The sequence below is a fragment of the Vicugna pacos genome, chromosome 28 (genome assembly GCF_048564905.1).
Source record: "Vicugna pacos chromosome 28, VicPac4, whole genome shotgun sequence".
Taxonomy (NCBI): domain Eukaryota; kingdom Metazoa; phylum Chordata; class Mammalia; order Artiodactyla; family Camelidae; genus Vicugna; species Vicugna pacos.
Window position 1 is genome coordinate 1,032,879 of NC_133014.1, and position 19,250 is coordinate 1,052,128.

General features: G+C 55.6%; 1 protein-coding gene across 2 annotated transcripts in view; it reads right to left on the reverse strand.

Moving 5' to 3' along the window:
- The window catches only part of LOC140690088 (phosphatidylinositol 3,4,5-trisphosphate-dependent Rac exchanger 1 protein-like), an 85,624-nt gene that overhangs the window by 42,796 nt on the left and 23,578 nt on the right, over positions 1-19,250 (reverse strand). For both annotated transcript variants that reach the window (XM_072951613.1, XM_072951616.1), the window contains one exon: positions 48-176. The gene's annotated coding sequence lies outside the window, so the exon portion shown is untranslated. Of the gene's footprint in view, positions 1-47; positions 177-19,250 lie in introns of those variants that run through there.

The window sequence follows — 19,250 nt, forward strand, 5'->3', positions numbered from 1 at the left end:
ACTTCTGCACTGGCAGTCGATGGGCAGCTCAGCTGGGGCTGACTCACGTGTCTGTTGCTTGGTGCTGGCTCGAGGTGGATCCCCATCTCTTCAGCAAGCTAGCTCGGCCTTCTTCATACGGTGGAGGAAGAGTTCCCAACAGCAAGACACTTTTCAAGAGTCCATGTAGGGCAGGACTGCATGAAGGACCACAAAGACAATGAGTTACTCATCACTTACTGAGGGCTGTGACTCATCGACCACACACGATACGTAAAACCTGAGACAGCATTCCTACCACACACCTACTCTTCTTCACGAGTTGTTAACCCTCCATTCTTTAGACCAGCATTTTCCATATGGTATTAAGAAGTTTGGTAGGGAGTATCTTTGAAATAATCATGTATTTCCCCCCCTCCATTGTTTCTTGCCTCTATCTTACCCCCTGTCTTAAGCTGTATTAAGAGACACATCATTTCCTCAGAGAACAGAAGTTACACAAGAATATGAGGAATAACAGAGCTGGTTGTTGCCTGTGAGTTTTAAAACATTCAGTTTTGCAGGAAACAAAAACACTTCATGGCATGAAGATTCAGGTGGGAATCTCATGGGGAAAGCCCCAAACAATGAGGCGTATAGGACATTTGCACCATTTCCTGAATAGAAACCAAGAGAAATCAGGAAGCCCTCACAGAACAGCTAAATCGCATCTCTAGGACAGAGCCTGGTAGAGGCACATAGAACTTCTTGCACCTCAACATGGAACAGATCAGTGAAATGATTCCATCAATCTGAGAAAGAGTAGGGAAGGAATAAAGTCACTGGCCATGATGACACATGTCCCAGCAACAGTTGTGCAGGCCAGCTCCCCAGGTCCAGACAGCAACTAGAAAAGCTCAGCAGGCGCCCAGTGTACACAGATGACACAGAGGGCCAGTAAGCGTCATTCCACATCCCACCACCTCCTAACTCCTTGGCAGTAGAAGACTCGAAACAACAGACACACTCATGGAGAAAACGGAGAGACCTTGCATGGCTACCAATTTGGGAACAAAGTATTAAGCTGTAAATCAAGTGAGTTATTTAAAATTGTAGACCAGTCCCCATCTTACATAAATCAGTTCGTAGACAGACTGGCACAAGTATATGGGATATGTGGTCCCCGCATTATTTTCCTAGACAGTGTTCCGTGGTCAAATAGGTTTGGGAAATGCTGTCTTTTCCTTCAGAACATCAAAATGCCCATTAAAATATTAATGTTTCAGAGAAGACCCACAGTAAAGAAACCCAGTATTTTCCCCATTGATTTGACCTGGGAGAGCCTTTTGGAGAAACTCTGTTCATGAGTGATCCTGGAAAGACATATCAGTATGCACTGCTCTCAATTTAACTTAAGTCATAATTTAACTTACTCACCTACTCAAAAACCTTCAATGAGTTTCAATGGAATTTTAGACTTGGTTTTCAGAAAAATTTCTATTTTAAGAGCCTCCACAATGCAACCTGCCCTAGTCATCAGTTGTCAGTGTTTTCCTGTGTAGCTTCCTTTCCTTTAGCTCATCAAACTCTTCACTCTCCTGAACAAGATACATTCTTGTTACCAAGTATAATTCTCAACTCCCCAGGGTCTCTACATGCCCACAAACTAGATGGCCATGTGGGTTCTACTCTCCCAGAAATGTCCCAACGCTGCCCCTGACCATTCCAGCTCAAAGTAGCTGTTCTTTGATAATGCAGGAGCATGTCACCCTGTTACAAGTCAGCTTCTATGGTGCTTTGCCCCAGCAGGAATTATGTCAGTATGTTTACACATCATTTAACAAATCCAAATTCCTGTGGTGAATGATTGTATTTTGCGTTAGTTTTATATTACTTCCAGTGGCTGGCTGAATGTCTACCTCTAAAAATGAATGAACATGTGCACTTTTCTGAGTGTGGAAACTTCACATACGTTGCGAATGACTTTGGGAATGATTGCAAATTTTAAACTAAAGAGGTAGAACCCAGCCCACACGGAATTTCAGTGCGCAGCAATAAGACATCAGTTTGACTAAGTTAGTTTGTTAGAGAGCACCTCACAGTGTTCACTATTCACAAGTCCTGGGACGTACTATTCCAATTCATCATGTAAAAAATGTGGTATTGGTGTGATGTATTTGGGAAGAACTGCATGTGTGTGTGAAATTTCTTTTAAACAGCAACATTCCATAATCAAAGGGACAAAAACCATAGCTGGACAATGCACCTGTCAATTGTGGGGCCAAGAAAGACATGCAAAAGTCCCTCAAATCTAAAAAGGAGAAAGAAATCACAGTACATAAAGAAAAGCTGAAATTCAACTAATTTGTCCAATGCAAGTCCTACAGGATATTCTTGCCATGGGAACATAGCTAATAAATGTTCCTTTCACCCTCAGGATACTCAAGCACAATACATCCTGGAAAAGTCAATTTACTAATTTTATGAAAGATGCTACAGACTGATAAACTGTAAAAGGATCAAACTGTCTAATCTAGAATGAATGTAATGCAATTAGACTTTCTGATATTGGACTTTATCACTGCTCCTAAGATCTGTGTAATCTTCCCTCAACCTGCACTTAGTGGTGTTTAAATTCAGGTTAAAAATTCTGAAAATTGTATTCCAAAAAGCCATTCATTGCCTACCTTTATTTGTGAAAACTAATTTTCTCCATGGTCATTAATTACTGTGATATACTGAATGGTATATATGCATATATATATATGTATGTGTGTGTATATATATATGTTCCATTCAATATATACATTTACATGTTATAAAATATGTATTACACATAAATATATTTATATTTATTTACACACTCAACTTTTCATTCCATAAAAGCAACATTTAAGAATTTGGGGTATAGAGTATGTAGTTGTACAAAAAGCCGTCTTTTTCCAGAAAACATTAGGCGATGTCTTTCCTATTTTTCTGTAACTCCTTCTATTCTGGCCAAATGAGCCACTAAGTATTCTAAACATCTGTAATGAAATGTGACTGTTTTCCCCTTTTACACTTTTCATGCTCACAACATACCTGGCACTAGGAAGAAAGTGATTTCTTTTCGGACTTGGACCTAAACGCCAGTATTCATTCGCTTGCCTTAGCCTTCCCAAAGAGCAAAACCACTCCTTTGTCACGTGAAAGAAACATTAGCAAACAAAATTCTGAAGAGAGATACAATTCCGGAAAATGGAAAAAGAAACTACTTTGAAACAGTGGGAATTTTTCCAAAACGTAAAGGAATGAGACTAGTTGGGGGGTGGTGGGAGGTGTTGGCACCAGCCCAATCTGGCCTGGCCACAAGGTCAGCCTTCAGGGGGGATCGGCAACCAGGATCCTCACCACCCACCCGAGCCACCCCCTCCACACTTACCGATCCCTTGACTGCTCATTCCTTCAACAAAAGCGACTCAGCTCAGCTGGGAGCAGCGAAACTGCAGGTGGACCTGCCCCTGGGCAGGGGGAGGGCCTGTGGGGGGTGGGGGGCGGCTGGGGTCAGTCTGGGGAACAAAGGAGTCTAACCCGGGATTCAAGCAGGGACAGGGCAGAGCCTGGGGACTTGGGGACACAGACAGACATTTGACGAGTGATGGTCCATCCTTGCACCCATCAAGACAAGGCTTGTCACTGGCCAAGGCCAGGTCCCCCCCCAATGTTGGCTGTGTTGGAAGCATAGACACTGGCAGCGGACTCTGAGGGCTTCGCAGGTTTCTTCTGCCGAAAGGGCACCTACGAGTGCTTGAGAGGAGCTGAGGCCTCACCTGCCTGCACACCTGGCTGCCTTGGGGAGTGTGTGAAAGGGCAAGGGGGCCAGGTTCTGGGGGGATTTGGGAGGGGCAGCCCCAGGTCTGCTGATGGACAGAGCATCCTGCCATCTGGCACTCGCCATCTGCCTCTACAAGGACTGGGTCATGCTGCCGCATGCCATCTAACTCTGTTTGGATTCAACTGTGAGCCACTGCAGCCTCTGACCTCCAACATACCCTGAAAGGAGTTCAGGATGGAGGTCAGGAATGAGGCGCTCTGTGCTCTGGGAACACTGGTGGAACAGGCCTTCAGATAGTTAGATGTTTTCATGAGATTTTATGAGCCCAAATCCTTGTGTGTCCTCCAATCTAGAAAAACACTAAATTCATCAACGGTGACAACCGCTCCCCCTGACGAGGAGCTAGCCTCTGCCTGGGTGTGTGCTTGACAGCGCACACAACCCCTCTTCACTGAAATCACATTGAACACTCTGCTCTCCCCTGCCTCCTCCGAACAGCTTCTCACAACTATCTGGGATGTTGTCTCCAGGGCTACAGTCCTCATTTTGACCCCAATAAAACTTAGCCCACAGCTCTCACGTTGTGTGGTTTTATTTTAGTCTATAGTCCCTAAATATACTCAGCTGTGGGGCCATGGGACTCCACAGGCTTTTGGCGCCCAGCCCAGGAGACACCAGAGGAAGGAGGGGTGGGGGACTGGGTGCCCCCCGGAAGGTGTCCCCTGATCAGCAGGATTGGCTCCCTGGAAGTGGATGGTCAGCAATGTGGGCAGGGGGTGAGTTCGGTGGAAGTGGGAGCAGAGGACGCGCAGACTCCGAGGTCTGATGCCCTCACTCTCCGAGGCCCTTCAGTTCCCGCCGAACCCCTGCCCTACCCACCTGTTACCACAGTCCTGACTCCCAGCCCCGTTACCTATGGCTGAGGCCTGCAGCCTGGCAGGTTTCCAGACAGCACTGGCAGGTCTACATGGCACCAGGCTGATCGCTGTCGGCCACCTCCTGGGAGGAGACCAGGCCAGGCTGCTGGGTGCCCCACAGGGCTCCTGCTCTGGGCACTAATTAGCTTATCAGTCTCCCAGAGGAGGGGAGGGCAAGGGGTGCTGCCCCCTCTCCTGAGGGGTTCAGCCAGGATCTACCCCTACAGCCTCAAGCCACGAAGGGCACCAAGAGGCCTCTACCCCAGGTCCAGAGAACCAGCTTCTCGGGCTGGCAGCCCAGGAGGCGGGCAGCTGCTGGGCTCAATCAGAACCTGCAGTACAGCAACACAGTCCCCCGGCCTCGGCCTCTACCCTATCCAGTGTCCCCTGTCTCCCTAGGCCCTGGTGACCGGAATCAGGGGAGCACGCACGGACTCCTGACCTCCAGCACATGGACAGGAAGCTTCTCCTTGCTCCCTCCCCCATCTCAACATTAACAGCTCCCTTGCCCCTCCCCCATCTCAACATTAACAGCTCCCTGTGTGTTTTATCATTTAATCTTGGAAATAATCCACACCTCAGCTGTGTAGATATAGAAACTGAGGCTCAGAGAGGTGGTAGGAGTGTCGGACACCACACAGAAAGACAGCAGGAGGGCCAGGATTCCAGTTTTTATCTCTCTGACCACCTCACATCCCCTCCACCCTGCCAAAGCCTCCAATATCTGAGCTGTGAAATCAGAACTGGGAAACAGACCTGAAAGGGACCCTCAAGCAAGGTGGAGGGGGGCCTCCCTAAGGCCCTTTCCACATCAGGACAGAGCCCCATCAACGGAGGCTTCCCAGGTCATTTGCAGAGCTTTCCAGGCTTCCCTGGGCATCAGCCAGGGACTGGCCCCAAGCAAGACATGTGGGTTGTGGTCTCTGACCGGAGGACCCTCACTTGTATCTTACACACATCCTGACCTGGCAAAGGTCAGGGGTCCCTCGGCCCTCCTTCTTTCAGTTAGATCTCTAGGACACATCCTCTTATACTCACAACATCTGGAAGTTCTTCCCCATGTCTGACTGCAACCCTCCCTGCTGCAGGGGACACCTATTACCATCTCTGCAACACAAGCAGCTCCTTCCTTCCTCGGGCACACAGGGACTGCTCCCACATGTGGGAGACCATTTGCTGCCTCTTGTTTGAACTTCAGAAACTTGGAATACCTGGGTCTCAGATCCAGGCCCCCACTCCTGGGCTCAGATCTGAGGGATCTAGGTCAGTGACATCTGCTCTTCCTTACTCCCCAGGTCCAGGGTGACAGAAGGAGCTGAGCCAAGGGCCCCTCCCAGCACCAGAAGTGGGGAGACCCTCCCTGACTGAGTTGAGGGGAGGTTGCAGGGGTCCCCGGACCCCTCAAATCAGAATTCCCAGAGAAGATGCTGTGCCTTCCCCAACAGACCAAGGTTTCCAGGAAGGCCCAGCCACTGCCCACCCGTATGCAGGCCACCAGTTCCTCACCACAGGCTCTTCACACCCCGCTGTGGCCAAAGCCCCCACGTCACCAAACCCCAGGCAAAACCACATGTCCCTTTCGCTCCACTTCTGAGCTCTTCTGCCCTCAGTCAGCACCCTAGGGCCTGACCCTGAGCTGAGACCCAAGTTTCCTCTGCTGCTCCCCATCCCTCGGATCCCTTGGTCGGACCTGAATGCATCAAGCAATCTCCTTCCACACCCACATGACCCTCGTCCACCCACCTAGCTCCCTGAACAGCCGGCCTCCCGATCCCACATCCCCCATGCCAAGTTGTCCTTGAGAGCATGTTAGGCCTGTCACTGCCATGGTAAGCTGCCCCTCTGGTAGCTATCTGAGGCCTGCACTCCCGCTGGCTGCATACCACCCATGGGTCCTCCCACCTCTGCCCAGTTCTCTCACTACGTGATGGCCTTATGCTCCTGCTGGCGTCCTCCTCTGGGAGGGGGCAACGGGAACCTGGTTTGCAAACCCCGCTGTCTTAACCCCAGTAGGGGCAGAGTGCCCAGCCAACATTTGCTATGGGGGGGACAAGTGAGGCCCCGCGGCCAGGCAGCATGGACACTCTCTGCCCTTCCAAACTGGCCACAACCTCCAAAAACCCGCCCTCCTCCCTCCCTCTCACACCCATAGACCCATCAGCAGCCAGCCTTCCTGTCAAAATGCACCAAGACTCCCATGGCTGTTTTCCATTCCGTGGCCACCACCCTGGTGGGACCCACTGCCGGCCTCCGCCCTGCCTGCTTCTGCCTGTCCCCAGCACAGGGCCATCAGTGGAAATATGCCAGGACACATTCCCTACTCAAAACCTTCCTGCTGCTCCCTCCTTATTCAGAGAAAAGGTCATGCTGCTCTCAGGGATCCCACAGGCCCCAGGGACTGGCCCATCTTCCCTGACCCTCCCCCACTTCCCCCCTAGAGTACACCCGTCCAGCCACACTCAGACGGGGAACCCCACCCCCCTGCAATCCCGCCCTCGGAGACCTGACTCATTCTGACTTCAGCCCCTGTGTGGGGCCACAGCCTTATCCTGGTGTTCCAGGTGAGGTCGCTTAGAGAAAGCAGCCTGGCTTCTGTCACCAGCTGCCAGAGGAGAGTAGCCTGGCCCACACCGAGCTCAGAACGCCCCCCCCAGGGGACCTCCGCTGGGGCCCTGGTGTGTCAGAGCCTGGGAGGAGGCTCAGCCTGCGGCTCCCCTGCCGCTCTGCTCCCTGCATTACTCCCTGCTGGTCCAGCCCAGCCCCAGGAGGGGAAACTGGACAGCCAAGGCCACTGCTGGCCACTCAGGGCTGAAGTGTCTCCCCTGTGAAGTAGGCACACATCTTGACCCCACGTGCTGCTCAGGGAGACCACAGTATACAGGGCTCAGCACAGGGCCTGGCACGCTCATGGGAGATCAAGGGACAGTAACACAGACTGTGCGTGCAGAGTGCAGCCTACCTGCCTGCCCACTGAGCCTGGGCATTCAGGATGCCTCCTGTAGGACCATGAAGCAGGTCTTAGTATAGGACTGTGTGCATCAGCGCCCCCTGGGGTTTCATGGGCTAACTCACACTGGAGTGGGAAGGCATCATATGTGTCCTCCCACACAGCACAAAGAAGCTAGGGTGGGTGCAGCTGTTCCCACTGAGGCAACAGGGAGTGGGCAACGTGTCTCTGTAGGCAGGGGCTTCTAGGAGAGCCTCAAAACTCCTCCGCTGGGCCTTTGGGCTCCCAAAACCACCCATTCCAGATACAAGCCCTGCTAAATCACGCTTCACGTGTCCAGAGTGCCAACCTCCCACCTCTGCCTATCGACTTCCAACCCACAGACCAGGCTTGTGCTGGGTTGCCTCCTCCAGGGAACCCACCTGGAGAAGCTGGGAGTTCCTGAGCACTGCACCTGGCTCCTCCAAGCTCCTACCCGGCTGCTGGGCTGGGGCTCCCTGCCTGGGGCCCACCTCCCGCAGCAGCTGGAGCTCATCAGGGCTCTCAGGTCTCCCGGCAGCTCAGACAGCCCCGCCCCCACACACGACAGCTGGGATGGAGTCGCTCGGGGCTCAGAACACAGGCGCCCTCTCCTACCTTCAGGCCTTCATCTTGGCCGTTCCCTCTGAGCACATCCCCTCCTGTCCCCTGGCTGACTCAGCTTTATCCTTGAGGGCTCTCCCGAGGCCCTGCCATCTACTGGAAGCCTCCTCAATCTCCCACTCTGTGCCCAGCTCCCCTCTGACCACTAGCCTGTGAGAAACCCCTCCTCGGGCAGGCCCATGTCTGCTTCCCCAGATCAGTGCCATGTCCTCTCTGTTCAGGGTCTGTCAGCAATGCTTGCGACCTAAGGGGATCTTGGGGTGTGGAGATCTCCCTGACTTCCTCTTGCTGAGTGAGCTGCTGGGTGAGAGCCAGAGCATGCACCCTCAGGCCTGTGTCCCTGACCATGGTGGGCGGGCTCTTCAGGCACTGAAAACATCTAAGGCTCACTTAGCATCCACAGGTCTGTGACCAGGGCCTCGAAAGCTTCTCACGTAGCTCAGGATGCCCATCTCCTGGCTCCCACCTGGCGCCGGCCATGCTCTGAGTCAGAGCTTCCAGCCGCAGGCCTGCTCCAAGGCTGGAAACCTGGCCATCCTTGGGGTCTCATGGCTCTTCACCTGACCCACCCCACCCACCTGGGCAGGGACACAAAGGCCCAGGAGAGCCTGCCAGGCACAACAAGATCCCTGCAGAAGAGGGGACCCTGAGCTCCAAAGCCCTGCAAGAAAGTGGTCTGCACTGGGGGAGCCAGGGTCCCGACAACCCCAGGATACCTGCTGACTCCACCCAGCTAAGAGGCCTGCACCCCTACCTGAGCCCTTTTCCCCTCACTCAGACCTTCCCCCGGTGCACATCTGGCCTACCTCTGTCTGGCCAGCCACTTACTCATGCCAGCTGTGGGGCCAGCCCCTTGACACCCACACCCCATCATGCTACTAACACTGGCGCAACTCAACCTCAAGTCGATAGGTCACTCACTCAGCAAGTGCATCCCTGGCCTGCCTGGTCAGGCTCCGTGCTGGGTGCTGGGCACCTGCACGGGTGCCAGTAGACCCCAGACCTCCCCACCCCTGCCAGCTCAGCTCTGTCTCCTCCAAGACACCTTCCCAGCCTGCTTCCCAGACTGCGTGGCCCCATGAGCTCTCCCCTCTGCCCTCCCACCCAGCCCCCTCATCTACTCGGTCTCATTAACGGCCCAGGGTGTGTCCTGGTTCTCAGGAGGAGAGGGGTTTCATATTGTAACAAAGGAGAACAAACCAGACTCCGTATCAGGGCTACTCCTTCAGTTTTAACCACTGTGCCCTGTTTCCAGGCTTAGCCTTGCTTGCTCTTCACCTTTTGGGAAACAATGTTGCCTTTAGCCTGAAATAGACAGGAGAGCCTATTCTTAGAGCTCTGACCTTTAAGGATGTCAGCACTTCTGCACTTACAGAGAGATGGCAAGTTGCAAAATGGAGAATCTGTCTTTTGTTGGAGATTTAAGGGAACACCAGGGCCTGACCCACATGGAGGGCTGCAAGAACAAAGCATTCCTACAGTAAGAAGTTCACAATGAGGAACCCCACCCACTCGCTCACTTTTTTTTTTTTTTTTTTTTGGTATAAAAGTAGCCTGTATTCTGACTGGAGAAGGATGGTTCTCCAGGACACTGGTAGGGCCATCCTCTCGGTCTGCTAGCTTTCCAAATAAAGTCACTATTCCTTGCCCCAACACCTCGTCTCCTGATTCACCGGCTGTCATGCAGCGAGCAGAACAAGTTTGGACTCTGTAACAATTTCCCCCGAACCGCTGAGACAATTCTGAACACCACCTTAACTGCCACCACAGCCTCCACTCTCACGGCTCTCACTGAAACCACAACCAGCGCCATAACCACCACCACCACCACCACCACCACCACCATTATCACTGCCTGCGCCCCACAGCCGCTCTGCACACCCCCAAGCAGGGCAGGCATCCTCCCAGAGCGGCCCTGCGCTGTTCCCCAGCCTGTCCAGCAGATCCCGTAAGCTCAGGGCTGTCCACACTCATTGCCTACACTGACTGTCAGGCCCCACCTCTGACACTCAAGTCACTTGTGAACACCCCACTCATAGGACTGCACGCCCCCGCGACTGACACAAGGGCCCCATAGGGGCCAGAAAACACAGGGACCAGACGCAGCCAGAGGTAGCCCCACAGGAGACTCCTGTGCCCTGAACTCCACCGGGGAAAGCTCCCCACACCCAGATGCCACCTGCCCCTGCCAAACCAGTGTATCCCGACCCTCATGCACATGTCTATGCTGGTCCCACCACACAGGACCCCGCCCCAGCCCCCAGACACCAGGGCAACCACTGGCCCACCAGCAGCCAACACTGCCCTTCAGCCAGCACGGGACAAATTGGGCTGGGAACTGGCCGCCTCTGACAGTGAGCTGGACACCATTCCGAATGCCCCCCTTGGCCTGCCCCCTCACTGCACTCTCCGAGGAAACCAGGGACAGGGATGGGGCAAGGCTGTTAGAAGGACCAGGACATGCACTTGGGTGAGGACCCCAGGGAGGGGGCTCGGCCTGGGTCCTGAGTGTCTCCCAGGACAGCTCCATCCGACAGGGCCGAGGTCTGCCCGGGCACGGAGGGAGCACAGACTGGCATGACCCACGCGGCCACCCTGGGCCTATCAATGGCACTCCGTGCCCCAGTCTCCTCAGCCAGGCGGCTCTAAAGTTGCCTGGAGTGGGGTCAAGTTTTGACAAAGGACCAAGACTGTGTGGGAAGGCCACGTCCTCCACCAGCCAGTCCCAGTGTCTGCTCTGCCAGCTCAGTGAGGGTGCCAAGTGACCACTAATTAGGGAAACCCCAACCCAACGGGACAGAAGGCACTTAAAGGACTTCTCAGAGTTACAGCTGCCGTGCACGTCGACCCAGGAGAACAAGACACAGTGGGGTATGGAACTGTCTTTCCTGGAGCCCACGTGGGACTAGCGTCAGGCAGAGCACCTCCTGAACACTAGCACAGCAGGAGGAGCACCGTGGAGGGTGCCTGGCTCAGGCCTGGCCTGTACGACGTCCCTACACTGGGCCTCACCTCCACTACTTGCAAGTGATGGCACAGCAGATGATTTCGCAGGATCTTGCCAGCTCTCACTCTTGTGCTCTTTGTAACTCTGGGTTATTCTTTTTTAAAATGGAAACTGCAAAACCCATGCAGCCACCATGAGTGAAAGACCCAGCGAGCTGTCCGATCAGAACCACAGGACTGAACTCCCTGGATGTGCTCCTGGCCCTCCTTAACCCCGGCACCAGTCCATCCTCCTGGGCCCATCTTCCACCCATCCACCCAAACATCTGAGAATTCTGCAAAGATCCCCTTTCCCTCCCTAATGGCCCTGGCTCCCAAGGCCCTCACTGCCATCGGCCAGGCTGGTGTAGGGGTGTTGTGGGGATGGGGACATGAGCCCTGTTGGGAGAAGTCTCCTCATGTGTACATGAGCACGTGTCCAAGTGTGTGTGTACAACTGGGAGTGAGGCAGGCTGAGGGTCTGTGCTGTGGGGGGAAACCTCTGACTCAGACTTTCCAAGACAAGCATGTCACATGGCTGACAGTTGCACGTGGCCGGAAGAGGGGGCGGCCCTCTAAGCACATAACACGTGCATACGTACACACGAATGCGCACAAGGGACTCCAGATGAGACACGGGGTCAGGGCTCAATGCATGACCAGTGGCCAGGACCAGGGCTCAGTCTGAGTCTGGAATCTAGGCTCCATCAGAACAGGGACAGAGTCATGAATCACAGTCATGGATCAAAGGATCAACTACAGCTCAGATGATGGTCACATCACTGATGGCTCTGACCTGCCAGTGGCCCCCTGAACACACAGAATTCTGCAGGCATCTGAGAACCTTTCTCATCCAAACACACATAAACACAGGCCCATGACAGCACAGACCCAGTCCCTGGGCTCACTGGTAGAAGCAGACCTGGGGCCCTCTCCCTGGTCCCCACTTCAGGAAACACTTGGCTTCTGTGAGCCCGTTTATGTGAGGAGTGGCCCCACTTGGGCATGGAAGGAGGTTCTGCCCAGCACAGAGCGGAGCAAAGGGGGAAGAGTGGGGGAGGGTCAGGGACAGCGCCCTCCCTCCCATTCCCAGCCCATCCCTGGCCTTTGGCCCCAGGGTGTTCAATTCTGGATCAGATACCACAATCCTCATCCTGAGCTGGATGAAGGTCCTTTCCAAGCCTCAGCTTCCCCAGACATAACAAGCACAGTTAGCTGCGCTTCTAGGGCCATGCCCAGGACTGAACAGGGAGCTTGTGGGCAAGATGTGTTTTGGGGCACCTTCCCACTGGCCTCAGAGCCCTGGGCCCAGGCACAGAGACCCTAACAGTCTCATCCACTCAGAGGTGATCAGGGGTGGGCAGTGGGTGGGCCCTCCACACCTGAGAAGAGGCGACGGCCAGTGATCAGCACCCCAAGGACCTGGATGCAGCCGACTCCCCATCACCTCTCTGCCCCCATCCACAAGCAGGCAGACTCTTGTCCCGAGGATGGGAGGCTAAGGCTCCCAGAGGGTGGAATCTACCCCAGGTCACATAGCCCTGGGGACTGAGAACTTGACACTCACTGGGCTGCCCATACAGCTCACAGCCTGCTGCCCTGGGGGCCAAGGGGCTGGGTCCACATCTCTGGAAAGCAATTTACCACCAAGATCCTGAAACTGTCCAAGGGACTCAACGCCTAGGGAACAATCAGAAATTCGAGCAGAGCTGTCCAAGCGAGGCTGCTGGGCCACTGGGTGAACGGTCACCCCCATGGCACTGCAGGCAGCCTTCTAACAGCCCCTGGGGAGGGTTTCTGGGCTGTGGGGAGGGGCTTGTGCCGACATCAGGGGCCAGGTTAAACGGACCTGTAGCCGCAGTGTAACCGCCCACAATGGCCAGCCTGGGCCCTATGAGCATGTGGGCCCTTTTTCTTTTTTCCTTTTTTGATACTCCACTTTAAACAATGAGCTTGCGCCACTTGCAAAACCCAAAGAAAAGCAGTCGACAGTAACCAAAGCCAGAGAGCCAGTTTCCCAAGGCTCTGGGGTCCACCCCTGCTCTCCCCCAGCCCCAGCCCCTGTCCTCACCATCCCAAACCCACAGTTGGAAAGGACAGTGGAGTCTGCCATATGGCCCTGGACACTCCCACCACAGGGCCTTTGCACTGCCTGTTCCTTCTGCCAAAATGCTTGTCCCCAGACACCTGGTACACAGTGCTGTCAGATCTCTGCTCACGCACCACCCCAGAGAGGCTTCCATGAACCTGCCCTGAAAGGGACCTCACCCCACCTGCCACTTGGTACACTAACTCCACTTCCTGGCCTGTGCCATGACCTGACAGTTTCAGAGGGATCTAAACGTTCCCGCCTTCCTGTCTCTCCTCAGTGGGGATCAGAGGAGGCTGAGGTCTTGAGTGATTACTGACCACTGATAAGGCAGTCCTCCTAGAGCAGTGCCTTGTCAGTGGTCAGTAATCACTGAAGACCGGATGGGTGGGTGGATGGATGGACGGATTGCGGGGCTGGATAGGTGGATGAGTCAGTGAGTGGGTGGAGAGGCAGGTGTGTGGATAGCCAAGAGAGTGAACGGATAGAAGGTGGGTGGGTGGATACCTGAGTGGGTGGATAGATGGACAGGTGGATGGAGGATGGTCACATCCCTCCCCGACAGCTTCCATAGTTGCTGACACACAGCCCTACAAACTGGCCCCACGCCCCTTGCAGCCTCCCCCCCAAGCCTGGCACCCATCCATCCTCCTCTCCGGTTGCCTACTCGTCCTGGCCTCACATTCCTCCTGTACCCTCTTAACTTCCACACCTTTGCTCAAAGTGTGTTTCTGCCTAAAGAGCTTCCTCCTGTTCTCTGCCACAAAACATGTCCTCCTCGAGGGTCAGCCACTGTGGGAGCCTCCCTGACACACCTCTGTCACTGCACCATGCCCAGCACTAGGGACGTGCCACACGTACCCTCTGGCCCACAAACTGCCCTGGGGACTGGTGGAACCAGGGATGAGAGAGGCGGGTGGAGATAATGTCATGCAGCTCATACCACACCCACCCCAATGGACACCAAACCTCTTCAGTGGGAGGCCCAGCCACCACCAGGCGCATCTGGCAAATCAGGACCCGGTCACTAAGTTCTTTCTCACCCTGTCTCCACAAATTCTGACCCTGCTAGCCTCTGGATGCCGCCCCCATTATTGGGCTATTGCACAAACGCTTCCCTGTTACTACACAGCCACCCACCTGTCTCTTTGCTTCCATATGGCTGGAAGGACACCTGGCTCAGGGCACCCATGCAGGGCCCTGTGACTCTAAACTGCAGCCTGATCAGTTCAGCCCATTGCCCTGCCCACTGGGTTCCCGCTGCTACAGCAGCTGGTGCGGGCTGTCGTTACTGCCTGACAAGGACTGGGCCCAGGGCCCCAGGAGCCCCATGTCTGCTTCCCATCTGATCACTCGGGGCCTCACCCTGCTGCCCTAGTCCTTGGCAGTGCTCCTGCAAAGCTACACCACCTGCCTGGAACTGGGCCACTGGGTGGGACAACAGCCATACCCCTCTGGACCCCCAACTGTGGACTTTCTTCGGAGGAGTGGAAAGCCAGCTGGGTGCAACCCTGCCGCCTCAGAGCCTGACCTGGGCAAGGAGACCGTGCAGGACAGACGCAGTGGGGGAGTCACTGGCCCCTGAAACTGAAGGCTGCGCCCTCCCCCTGCTAGGTTGACTTCCCCCAGGCCAGAGGCCCCAAGGACATAAAGCAAAGGTGAACTCACAGGTCAGTCTCGGCCCACAGACTACAGGTCTGGTTGGTGGTGTCCTGGGAAACAGGGGGAGCCTGTTAGGCCACCTGCCCACCCCACGAGCCTCACCCAATCATCACTGCAGGACCCACCCTGTGCCAAGTACTCTGCCTACCCAGCTCTTGCAGAGACACAGTTGGAGTAGGAAGAACTAAGACCCAGTTCAGGGAAGGGAATGGCCCAGGCCAAGCCCCACTGTGTGGTCTTGGGCGGCTCCTGCCCCTCTCTCAGCCGGGATGGGGAACAGGGGCTGAAGCCCAGTTCCAGATGCCCTGGTGGCCAGTCTAGCATACAGATGATCTGGGAGGCCACCTCCCCAGGCAGTCTACACTGAGCCTCTGCCAGGTGCTCCTAGGCCTAGAAGATCGAAGGGGTGGGTGCTATCACTTGCAGGTACAAAGGACATCCCATGCCCAGAAAGACCTTGGCAGCCCTCAGTCATGGCTGTGGCTGACTTACGTCCACAGGATGTGCCACTGGGGACACAGGGTTTTGTCAGAGGACGGAGAGCAGAGGAGGGCCATGGAGAGATGGGCTGGGCTGGGTAGGAGACCCCTGGCCCGGCCTCACCATTATCTGGATGTTTGGGTAGTCCATTAAGACACAGCAGATGTAGCAGGGGGCTCCCAGTAGGCGATTCCCTCTTCATCCAGCTCACAGCGTCACAGGATGAGGCCTGCGGAGACGCCGGGTCAGCTCTGTCTCCCAATTTTCAGGTGGCTGCCCACCTTCAGCACAGGAGTCGTACCCATCACTCCCAGGAACAAGCCCCTCCAGCTGGAACCCTCAGCGCCAGAAGCAGACACTTGCCCAGGGCCACATTCCAAATGAGCCAGCCCAGGGTACAGGCCTCTCTAGATTTCTTTTTATTCACAGCATTTCTCAGCAGATGCACCAGGTCCTGCGACCTGGCAAGAACCAACCCTTCAGGGACACACCTGCGTGGGAGCAGAGACCTTTCTTATCCAGAGCCCTGGGGAAAGCAAACAGCCAGGCAGATCCTGCTCAGCTCCAGCCATGAGGACAGGGGACCCGATGGCCTGGGTGTGCCACAGCAGACGCTGGGCAGCCTAGGGGCTGACTGAAGTCCGGTGTCCACTACCTTAAACACGGGCACAGCCTGTGACCCAGAACTTACTCCCACGGAATCAGGCACAGTTGTGCGCACACACAGCGGGGATGACCCTAGGGGACTGCCACAACCCTGTTACCCAAAGAGAAGCCACAGGGCAGGACACCTGCTTCACCACATGGTGCAGAATCAAAAAGAAGGAAAATATGGTCGTGCACGCAGACAAAAGGCCAGACAAGTCACACCATCCCGCGACCTGGGTTTTCTTCACTTTACTTCCTTGGATTTGCAATACGCTACCCAAACACGTATTGTTTTATAAACAAAACACGGCAGGGGGGCGGCAACCACAGCTGGGAACACACAGCCCCCACTGGGGGGAGGGGCCCTGGGGGGGACAGAGACCCACAATGCACTTGGTTTACAGGAAGAAAACAGAGGCTCAGAGAGGGTCACTACCTAAATGTTGCACAGCAAACACACAACTCCAAACCCGTGTGCACTCTTCAAGTAAGAGCGGCAGAGGAAATCAACCTTTTGACATGCCAAGCACCTTCTGGGAGCCCACTCTGCCTTTTTTCCACATCCCCCATCATTCCACAGGGCAGCACGGGGATTAAGACCACCACGTTCACAGCCAACTTTCCACTTAGTGGTCCTGCAAGCCCACAGCTGGTGTTAACTTCTCTGTGCCTCAGTTTCGGATGTATTAATGGGTGGCTCCGTGGGGCATCACACTAAAGGGTTTCATGCAGGCACTGGCTCCTGCTGAACTCTCAGGACACGATGGTCCTGAGCCCCCGTCCCCACCCACCTGTACAGCCCCAGCTTCAGGGCACAGGCTGCCTAGGCGTGGTCTTGACCGTGGGTCCTGCGCTCACAGCTCCTGGGACTGGCATCTCAAGGACAGGAGTACCCCACGATACCCACCCCTCAGTCCTCACCTGTGGCATTGTGAGGACACCAGACTGCGGCCACCCCTCTGGCCAGGACCTCCTTCCAGAGCACAGCACCGAAGCTGTCCTCATCACAGATCTTACAGGGCTCTGCCAGGGGGCCAGGGACATGAGTGGGGGTGGGTACAGGAAGAGGGGTGGAGAACTGGCATCAGGGCCAGGAAGGCCAAGGCCCCTCCAGGAAATCCACCGTCACAAGGGGGAGTCATTTCCCAGGACAGCTGAGCCCCAAGCCCACCCAGTCTCTCAGGATGCCCCTCTCCAGAGTCCAGCTATAGAGTGGGGGACCCTCACTGGGACATCGCTGGGTGCTGCATTGCTGGTGCTCATCTTGGGGACTCTGGCTGGCTGCTCCCCCAAAGAAGGGCCCCAAGCAGGCACGCGCCCACTGCTGTGTGCCACTACCACGTGACACTGCGTTTGCACCCCCCGACGCCCAGGCTGCCACTTCCCATCCACTGCTGATGCCATCAAGCACAAAGGACCAGCAATGGGGACAAGGAAGGTACAGTTACATGAGCCACAGGGATGCAGACACAGGGAAGAAGGGGCAGAAAGCCATGAGAAGAAACTGAGACCCCAAGAGTGGGGGCCAAGTTCACCTTGATACAGGATAAAACAAATGCCTCACACACACTCGTCCCCTCACCATCACCCCACTGCCCCCGGCATCCCCAGAGACACTGCAGTGTCCCACAATCAGGCCCCACGGGGTCTAGACCCCCCCTCGTGGTTCATGTCCACCAGGTCGCCCACCCACAGGTCCCTCGACACGGCCCTGACCTGGGCACTGCTGCAGGAAACAGTCTCAAGTTTCCATGCAGTGGCCCTGGCACTTGGTGCCCCTGTACTAAGACCCATTGCACTCTCGTGTGCCCTGCTGCCACCCAGGAAGCAACTGGCAGAGCACAGGCTCCATCTTGTCTTTCAGAGGATGATCCCTCCCAAGCAGGGATCTAGGACACAGCATCCTGGTGGTCAGAAGGAGAGTGTGCGCCTAGACTGAATTAGTAATGGGGTGTGACGCAGAGGCCGGCCGGACAGGGAAGGGCAGAGATGCCAGGGAAGTTGGGGTCCGGTCCCCACCCAATTTCCCCCTGGAGGCCTTTGGTGCCTTCCAGTTCTGTCTACAGGCAGCTGGGGCAGAGTCTGCACTGGCTTTGCATCCAGGTCCGCAGTGTAGAGACTAGAAACAGAGCTGGTGCCCCAGCTAGGTCTAAAAAGCGAATGAACGAATGAACAAAAGACACCCCCGCCCATCCCAGCACTGCCTTACAGAACAGGGGCCCCGCGATGGGGTTGAGGATGGTGCTCGGGCTCTTTCCTGGGCACAGGTCCTCACGCCCTGCTGCCCTCTCCCCATGGTCCTTGGTCCAGATTCCTCTGAGCCTCAGTCTCCTCATGCCACTCCTCCCCAGCCATGACCCGTGAGCTCTTTCTCCCATGCCCCCCAGGGACAGCACGAGTGATCAAGTCTCACAGCTGCTGGCTGAGCACCAGGCTGAGCCTCCCCCACACCCAGCAGACTAGCTGCTGAGGGCCTCCAGGCCCCTCCGGCCACCCTCCTTCAGCCCTCTCCAGGGTCTTCTCCATCCTGGCCCTGTCCCCCCAGCAGTCATGACCTCATGCCCCCAAAGACCTGAGCCCCTTAGTAGCCCCAGTGCCACGGAGGACACAATGAGGGACAGCCCCTAGACACTGGGGAGCCATTGAGGAGTGAGAAGTGGAGAGGCCTCACATCCGGGGCCAGCACTCCAGGCCATGCTGATGGGCTCGGGAGGAGGCTGCTTCACCCAGGCTTTCTGTCCAAAGGCCACACTTGAGGTTTCTAGGTCACTCCCTCTGCGAGGGATCCTGGTGCCACCATCCTATTCATATTCATTCTCAGGGTCGCCCTGGGGCCCCCTCCCTCCCCGCAAAGCAGGGTCAGGGCGATCTCAACAAGGGCACGCAGCCTGACAAAGCACCTACTGTGGGCCAGGTTCAGGCCGGGCCGGGCACCCTGCATGTACTGACATGGCACCCACGTACCAGGAACCAAGGAGACGGCACTGCCAAGGCCCAGCTCTGGGACCCACGAGAGATCTGGGCCACTGCCCCTCACCACCTACTCCCCCGGGGCTGGAGCAGGGGAGCCGGGCTGCCTGAAGGCAGGTCACATGTAGCCCGGCAAGA